The sequence below is a fragment of the Equus przewalskii genome, chromosome 4 (assembly GCF_037783145.1).
Source record: "Equus przewalskii isolate Varuska chromosome 4, EquPr2, whole genome shotgun sequence".
Taxonomy (NCBI): domain Eukaryota; kingdom Metazoa; phylum Chordata; class Mammalia; order Perissodactyla; family Equidae; genus Equus; species Equus przewalskii.
In genome coordinates this window covers 60,500,532-60,510,183 of record NC_091834.1, presented here as the reverse complement: position 1 = coordinate 60,510,183, position 9,652 = coordinate 60,500,532, and positions in this window count along the sequence as shown.

Below are 9,652 nucleotides of genomic sequence, written 5' to 3'. Positions count from 1 at the left end.
TCTCCTGCATCTGCAGTTTAGTTCATTGCCTGGTACCTAATAGGCACGTTGAATAAATAAAAGCATGAATGAACTCAATAGATAATTGATAAATAAATAAAATGAAGGATACCAGCAGGTCTTAAATTTATGAAATGTGTAAAGCACTAAAAACATCTGTGTCTTCTTCATTTTTTTTGTCCCAAGGCCCATATAGGAGTTTGTAAGGACCATGTACTCGGTAAATAGTTGTCGATTCGCACTAAAGTTATAGAGCCCCCAAATGAAATATTACCTTGCAAAAATGAGACAGCTAAGGGTCCCCACAACTAAAGGGTGCAGTGGGTAAAATTCTGTCCTTCCTTCCTGAAAAGTCATAGCTCTGTGCCCCTGTAGACTGGAAAGAACTGCCTTCTTCCTCCAAATCCCCCCTGGTGCTTGTAGTGCTGGCCATGCCGGGGGCAGGGGTGGCCACAGCCCCTGTGTTCTCATTACAACCAACTGGGGGATGTCAGGGCACTTCCTCTCAGGACTCTGAGGCCTGTTGGGACCCTCATTAGACTACATCTCCTGCTCTGTGGCTCCCTATGATCCCCCTGCCTCAATCTCTCCAAGTAATTCCTGAGAATTGGCCTTGGTGTAAAAGAAACTCAGAATATGTCCAGGAGTGAAGGTGTGAGCAGCTGCCTTCAGTCAAAACACGCCCTTCTGCAAATTCAGACTGAGACTGACTTCCTGCAAAGGATGGTCGGCCAAAGCTCAGGGGCATTGAAACTCCCCAGGGAACTGCCAGGGAGCTACCCGAGGCCTGCGTTAGATTCCCACCATCATCACCTCTGTAAAAGTTGTCCCACGTAAAGTCCCCACCGGCATGAGTACAGCAGTGGACAGCTTGAGTAAACGATGTGGATCATGGGGCCAAAGTGGCTTCCTCATCTCTCACCAGTCTCTACCATCAGAAGTGCAGGGGGAATGTCACTCCCAGGGCTTTAGAGATTTTATTGTTGGCGGAGTGTCTCTATAAGGACCCTAAGCCATGCCCAGGCCTTCCTGAAACTTACCATGGCATTTCCCATCCAAGCTAATTGCCTCTTTATTTCCTGATTTTACCTTCTTCTTTAGGGGATCTGGGAACACTTTAAATACATTCACTAAAAAATTCCAGGTTCAGAGTACATCGTTGAACATAAAAATGATAGCACAGAATCCCACTCTCCTTCTTAAACATAAAGATGACAGCACAAAATCCCCGTCCCATTGCCTGCCCCTGTGCTTCTCTCTTTTTCTCTGTCTCCCAGACCCTTCCCCACGTCCACCTGTCCTTCAGTTTTTTGGAACAAGGACATAACCACAGTTTTCTCAAATACAGACTTCTTGGGATTCCCCGAGGGAATGAAGCCTCCACATTCCAGTTTTTAAAGAAAATCACTGAAATAATTCCTTCAGGCCAACCTCAACCTATGACTCAGGAGTAAGACTGAAAACAGCTGAGGGCTTCCTCTGGGCTATGCAGTTTATCTCTAAGAGATATGCTGTTACATGCCCTTGGTTCACGCAAAAACACCATGGAGTGTCATCGTCGCCTCCATTCACTCATAAGGAAAACAGCCAGAGTGGGAAGATAACTCCACTAACGCTCCATTCGATGTTGTTGCTCAAGCAGCAAAATGTCCTCAAAAAGCACTGAAGTCTACAAAGAAAGGGTGCATCTAAAGAGGTCCATCAAACTCTGGGGCCCTTGGAAAACCTGAACCCCAGAGGGTTCCCAAGCAGGGGCAGAACCGTTCCAAGACCTGGAGGTAGAAGAGAGAATGATGCTCTGTGGAGTGAAGGGGGCCTGCTTTGGCTGGAATGGAGAGTGTCTGGAGGGATGGAAGGGAGAGAGAGAGCTGGAGAAATGGGAGGAGCCTGGACCTAGCAGAGCCCTTAAAGCCCTTTCAATTGTTTCAGATTGTGTCTGGAGGGTATTGTCTCATCAGGGAGTGTTAAACAGAGGAAGGAGATGTTCGGCTCACCTTTCCGTTTTCAAAAGTTTTGAAATCTGACTTTTTAAAAAGTTCAGTTCAGTGGTGGGTTGGGCTGGGGATCGCAGTGGGGGCAGGAGTCGATACAGAGATGACCAGTGAGCAGGCTGCTGGGCTTGGCCAGGCAAGAGAAACGAGCGGCTTGGATTCCGTTTGTGGCAGGGGAGATGGAGAGAGGTGGACAGATTTGAAAAAGTTTACTAAAACTACAGCACAGACTCGTCAATTGGGTGAAGAGCGGGAGTGAGTGAGGAAGGAGGAACCGACGACGACTTCCAGTTTTCTGGCTCGAGCAATTGGGAGCATGGAAGAAAGAACAGTGAGAGAGGAGGAAATTCAGGAGCAAGTCTTGAGTTACAGATGCTGAGGAATTCTGCAGGTGGGAGGGATTGCGGACAGGTTAAGTGCTGCAGACAGGCTTCTTAGAGATTGCTCTCAAAAGGGACAAAGCAACCATCAGGCCTCAGTCCTTTTAGGCTGATGCCAACCCCTCCTCCCCATCATCTTTCGCCTGGCGTGGGAAAAATTGAAAATAAAGCTTTATCCCGGGGTTTTAAACACATGCACAAACTCACACATGTAACATACACACAAAAAAATTACTGGAAGAAAACACACTCAGAAGTGCTTACTCTGGGTAGTGGGGTTGTGAGAAAATTGTTTTAGTGTTCTCCAAAGGATTGGTGATGAATTTATATTAGTGGCATGATAAGGAAAAAATCAGCAGAAAGAAACCATAACTGAAGACTGCAACGAGGAGACTGCAGCTGAATGCTGACAACAGCTGTCCCTTCTAGACAAGCACGGTGCGCCACAGCTGTGCTCTCCCCCTTTGCTACAGGTGAAGACTTCTACAGACCACCCCTGCTTCAGGCTGTGAGCAGCTGCCAGGGCGCGTTGGCTGGAGCTCTCCTGGGTTTATACAATTACAGGAAAGGCTTTGAATTTCTAAACCCCTGCAGGGTCTTCTTTAAAGTCAGACAGGGCCCGGGACACATTTTACCTCCCTATTTCCTCCCTCCACACAAATATTGCGTAAGTAGAATTGAATTTTGATGATAATAAGAACGCTTAATATTTATTAAGGGTTTACCACGTGTGGAGGTCAGTTCTGGATACTTTCCATGTAACCTTCATAACAAACCAATGAATTGGATACAATTATTGTTAAAGATGGAGAAATTAAAGCGTGAGTGAAATGTCAGACAGAGAAAGACAAATACTGTATGATCTCACTTATATGTGGAATCTAAGAAAAATGTTGGACTAGAAACAGAACAGATTGGTGGTTGCCAGAGGGGGGAGATGGGGGCGTGGGGGGGATGGGTGAAGGGAGTCAAAAGGTACAAATTTCCTCTGGGCTGGCCAGGTGGTGTAGTGGTTAAGTTTGTGTACTCCACTTTGGTGGCCTGGGGTTCGTGGGTTCAGATCCAGGGCTGGGACCTACATCACTCATCAAGGCCATGCTGTGGTGGCATCCCACATGTAAAATAGAAAAAGATCGGCACAGATGTTAGCTTGGGGACAATCTTCCTCAAGCAGAAAGAGGAAGGTTGGCAACAGGTGTTAGCTCAGAGCCAATCTTCCTCACCAAAAAAAGAAAAAAAGTATAACCTTCCAGTTATAAGATTAATAAATTCTGGGGATATAGTTAACAATACTATATTGCATGTTTGAAAGTTTCTAAGAGAATAAATCTTAAAAATTCTCATTACTGGGGCCGGCCCCAAGGCCAAGTGGTTAAGTTCGTGTGCTCCACTTCAGCGGCCCAGGGTTTTGCTGGTTGGGGTCTGGGGTGTGGACATGGCACCACTCATCAGGCCGTGCTGAGGTGGTGTCCCACATAGCACAACCAGAGGCACTCACAACTAGAATATACCACTACGTACTGGGAGGCTTTGGGAAGAAGAAGAAGAAAAAAAAAAAAAAAAAGATTAGCAACAGATGTTAGCTCAGGTGCCAATCTTTAAAAAAAAAAATTCTCATCACAAGAAAAAATATTTGTAACTATGTGAGGTGAGGGATGTTAACTAAACTTACTTTGGTAATCATTTTGCCATATATACATATATCAAATCACTACGTTGTACACCTTAAACTAATACAATGTTATTTGTCAATTGTATCTCAATAAAATGGAGAAAAAATTTTAAAAGTTCCACAAACAAAACAAACAAACAAACAAGAAATGAAAGCGTAGCTGGGTGGTGTAACTCATACGGGTTCACAGATAGTAAATGGAAAAGCCAGGATTTAAATCTAACCATGTGACGTCAGAGCCCACTGTCTTCACTACTATCCTATTCTACTTCTCCCGCAAGAGATTTGATCTAAATCTTCACCGACTCAACAAGTATTTAATGAGTCCTACGTGCTAGGCACTGTCTTGCCCACAGCGGAGCCAGCAGAATTCAGAATGCCTCCTCTTAAAGAGCTGACCAGATGGTGGTGGAGACAGTGACAACACTGTGTAGGGGCTAGGGCTGTGGCAGGAGTCTGTGTCTACACTGCAGGGACACAGATGAGGGGTAGCTAATTCCATCTTGGGGCTCTTCCTGGAGGAACCAACGTCACAGTTAAAGCTTAAAGGAAGGGTAGGAATTATATCACTATTGCTACTGTATACAAAGGAGATTTCAAGCTAGCTGAAGAGTTGATACCGTGGATCTGATCACAGCCCAGAAAAATATTATGTTAATGGTGGGGAACACCTTGTTGACTGCAATCCTGCTCCGGAATTAGTCACATGTATTGGGGATCTGGTCTGTTTTTGAACATGAAGGTAGACCCTGCTTCTCTTACACAGACGTTATAATAGTACAATTTTTGAACTTGAAGTGTCTGAACTTCTTCTTTTACAAGCGAGAAAATAACAGCCCAGAGCAGTTAAGTAACTTGCCTGAGAGCACACAACTACTGGTTAGAAAAGTGGGTCTAGAAACTGGGCTCCCTGTCAGGCAGGCCAGTCTGTCCTTGACTGAATCCCATCACCTTCTGGGGTATAGTTGTGTCTATTCATGGACTCACAGCTGCTGTGTAAGGCTGTGTAGGTTGTTTACTGCACAAGAGTACCTGCCATGGGAGTGTGTGGGGACTGAAGTCCACCTGGAGGGAGGAGCACCTTTTTCTCACTTTCACAAAGAAACGTTAAGGGCAAGCAACTACCCTCTTGAAACTCATGTAGCCCAGCCTACAGAAAGGCAAATTTCCTCCCATACTGTATTAACACAGTGGTATTTCTTATATCCATGGGGTTCAAAGAATTTAGTGATTAGTGCTTTAGTGCCCTTTGGCACAGAGTAACTGTTCTAGTAGGTGGATTTCCAGCAAGTTCCATCTGTGTGGTAGGTAGCACAGTGACTTCTCTGCCAATCAGTGGGTCACAGTTGTCCCTTTCCAACAAGGTCTAGGGCATTGGAGGGAAAAGGGGGTCTTCCTTGAGCACTCTATCTCAGCTCCATCTATACAGCTGCTCCTTCTATCTATTCCTGCATTCCTCAGGGTTCCCTTTACTTCTAGCCAATCCTTTGTTATTCCAATCCCTGTTACAGGTAATAGTTCTTTATGTTAAATGCTCCCTGTTCAATTTACAGTGTAGTTTCTCTCTCCTGATCAGACTCTCCCAAGTTTCTCTACCAGCCAGATATAGCCTGCTTCACTAGAGGAGAATGATTATGGCCCTACTGAGAGCTACATGCAGGCTGCATGCATTACCTGGCAGGTCCTCGTCCTTGTAGACTATGCAGTGGTTCATGAAGAGTGAGCGTTGCCCCTTAACTTTCCCTGAGCTCCCCGACTGCAAGGGCAGAGAGACATACACATCATATGGTCAGTGCTGGTGGGTAACACAGCCTTGAATGTAATATGAGTGGATGTTTCCAAGCACAGTGATGAGCTCTGTTTGCAGGGAGGGGGACCATGACAGTTACATGGGAAGAGACTCTTGAATCGTGAAGGTTGATTGAGGCTTTGCCAGGAGGGCCGTGGGGAAAGAATATGCCAAGCAGAGGCAACAGGACAGACCGAGGCCTGCAGGCATGGCAAGGCACAGCCACTCTTGGGAATTGTCAACCACATGGACATGGGTGGACATGGGTGGTAGCCCTTGTGAAGGGGTTTGGTTCTATCCTGCACGGTTTTAAACAGAGTATGGAGAGTGGGTTAAGAAATGATTGTCTCCATGCCCCTGTGCCTGGAGGGGATGAATTCTAACCCAGGACAACAACAATGGGAATGAAAATAATTGAGTTTAAACAAGACTAGAGAATCAGGGGGGTTGGCAGGATTTGGGGCCCTTGAGGGTTAGCTGTGAGGAACAAATGAGACGACGGTTGTGAAAGTACACTTTCTGAATGCTAATATCCTATAATGAAATGAATGCAATTTGATTCTAAACATGCATAATGAGGCTCTATGCTCCTACATAGCAGAATTACCTCAATTGTTAGGCCAGATGACAGGATGGCGGTGGTAGGACCATGCCATAAGGTGGCAGCCTGATCACGGTCTATAATTCTCAGCCTCCCTCCTGGCTCCCCACCTGCCCATCAGTCTTGGACAGCTGATGCCTTTGTATTTTATAGTAAACAATAAGCATTATATGAGCTCGCTTTTACAACCAGTTGCTCAAAATACCAGAATATTAGAAGGGAGTTCTAAAGCTGGAATATAGACTTCATCCTATCATTTTATAGGTAAACTGACACTCAGATCATCAAAGACTTATCCAAGAGCAAGTCAGAGAGAACTAAGATCAGGTGTCTTGGAAAACTGTGCAAAAGCTTTTCGCTGTCATCCTTGCAGGACATGAATCAATGACTCTGCTCGTTGACTGGCACTAGAAAGAAATTAATAATCCAGGGTACTGCAACTCAAGGAAAATCCCTTCAAGATCTCTCTTACAGGGAGGGAGGTCAACGATGGGTCCCATATCCCATACTCAACCGAGAGATCAATCTGTGGCTCCTCCCAGGACTGAGGACCTTCAGCTTCTTCAACACGAACTTTTCTAGTTTTAAGACCAGAAATTTTTGTCTTATGGGTTAACAGTCTTGTTACACACCTCAGAAATAAAGACACTTCATTTATGGGTCTTTTTATTGCATGAAGTTAGTTCAACAACTCTGACATGATAATTACGAGTCCATCATTTCATCATCTGTAGCACAATTCAGTTTGGAGGCACCACTAAATTCCTTCCTTTGAATACCCAGAAGAATTGCTTAGATCCTCCATCAGTCTTAGTCATGTTCTATAGCTGTGACCATTTCTATACGAATGGTCAACTGACTTCTGCTAGGGCAAGGCCTGTGTGGTTTCCTTACATCTTCTCTCCTTAGTGATAATCTCTCACTGTGGATGCTATTCATCCCATTTTCCAAATCTGCAGGGCTGTCTTTGACAAAGTGGTTGCCAATATTCTGTGCCTGCAGGAGGCTGGGGATGGCTCTTGTGCCTCCTGGCACCCCATCTTGCACATCTCTGAGCCTAATCGGAACGCATGTAGGAGGACTCAGAGGCAAGGTGAGAGTGGGTTCGGGAGTCCAGAGAACAATGCTGTAATGCGACTGTCAGCTTATTAGCGACAAAGTTTGCCGTGGGCTGCGCACTTGTTTCAAGTCTAGGTACTTGTATGTGGACACCCAAGGGGTATATCTCTGGTCCCACTTTCTCCTTGTCATGGGGAGAAACTCGAGCTTATCCCAAGAAAGAATCGTCTAAATTTCTGTATAATTTTGATAAAATGCTCCACGAATCAAATAGACTTTTCAAAGATCAGTTTCCCTTACGGCCTCTATCAAGCTAGCTTTTATGTGTTTGTTTCTAGCCTGGCTGACACTTCTCAGCTCAGGAAAAAGAATATTCTCTCTCTCTTTTCTTCACAAAAGTTCCCTTGTGTTTACTAGATATTAGTATCTCATTCTTATTCCTTTAGGGTTCACCTGGTGTTTGGAATTCTTCCTGCTCATTTTAATTATTTATTTATTTTAAGCTGCCAAAATTTTCTTCTGTGCATCTCAGGAGAACTATTTCTGACAAAGCTTTAGCCAGTACTACTGGTTCATTAGGTTTATAGCTCCCTGCTAAGGGCACGGCGAGACCAGCGTTGCTGAGTTCACATTATGTTTCAAAGCTGAATAGATATTTCCAAGTGTTATACTGAAGCAGTGTCCGAACTGCCTATGCAAAATGCAGCCTCTGCTCTTGAAATGCAAGTCGGAATGGGATGAACAATAGAAGCCCCAACACAAAAGGACCGTTCAGGTGACCTGTAATCTGAGTCACTGCTTGGCCACCAACTTTGCAAGGTGGGTCACTGAAGCAAAAACTACCCTGTGCATATAATTATCGTGGTTATGAAAATATTTAGCAAACACACTGCTGGATTTTTTTCCTTTTCTTTCCCATATCATTTGGAAGCATGGTATTAAAATTTCTTTAATGGTTTCCAAACTTGTGAGTGAAATTTCATGTGTAAGGGGGTTTAAAGAAAACAAAAGTTTCTAACCTAATTAACTCCAAATTTGACTCAACATTTTCCCTTTACCACAAATTATCTCGAGGTTTAAAAAAATTTAAATCTGTATACATGTTATGGGAATGTAATTAATCATCTGTAAAACAGATACATCCCAGCAAGACGCTTTGTTAAATTAGTTCATCTTAATCATGATCTTGTTATCCCGCCAGTTTTGCTTGGTTTCTCATTTCCCTGAGTCGGGACTAAATCACTGCGTTCCTCCCACTGCATAATTAGGACTGTTTTAAAAACGATGTAATTACAAACCTCAGCTGTGGATTGTGAACTCACTGCTATGACTGCCATTGGCATGGTTTTAAGTTCTTCCAGAACAGTGGGGTAAAGATGTCATGCTAATAAGTTCCACCACTATAGGTCTGCTATTGATTATCTGCAGCAATTCTAGACTTGGATGGGACCCAAAACTAGACACAGAACCTGGGAAAATGCCAATGTTTTGTGAATCTAAAGGAATCTTTAAGAAGAAAATATTTTTTAAAACAATAAACTATGGAAGAGTTAGTATAAGATTTTAAAATTACGCAGCTGCAGGTTAATTTTATAAATGGGTACAGTCTAATCTACTGGCTTCCTGGGAGAGGAAAAGTATTTGGGATAGTTATCCACTCTAATTTTAATTACTTTTTATAGAGTGAAATTAAAATACTTTATGAAACTGTTCTAAAGCCTTATTCGACAGCTTCTGTGCTACTCACTGCCAGCCCACAGCCCCCTCCTGTACCATGAGCCTCTTCTCAAGTCCAAGTTCCCAACTCCCTCTGCATTGGAGTCTGGAGATGGCAGGTCCCCTTAAAACTAATGCAAAGTCTTCCTCATCCAGGAAGCTCACCGTGATGAGATTTTGGTCATGTCCTTCTCAGTTCTAAATACACAGCAAAAAAGCTTTCTTATGTTTTTTTGTTTTTTTTTTTTAAAAGCTCACATACTTTCTCTTTTAATCTAAGGTATTCCTAATCCCCATGTAAACAATTTCCTTTGGAGTAAGGCTTGGTATGTGGAAACTCATGTATCAAGTGGTAAACTCTTATTCTGCTGGTACCCAAGCTGGATTCACTAATTTAAATCCATTATAGCCATTTGCATCGTTTCTTTGTTAAGTCTCTTTAAA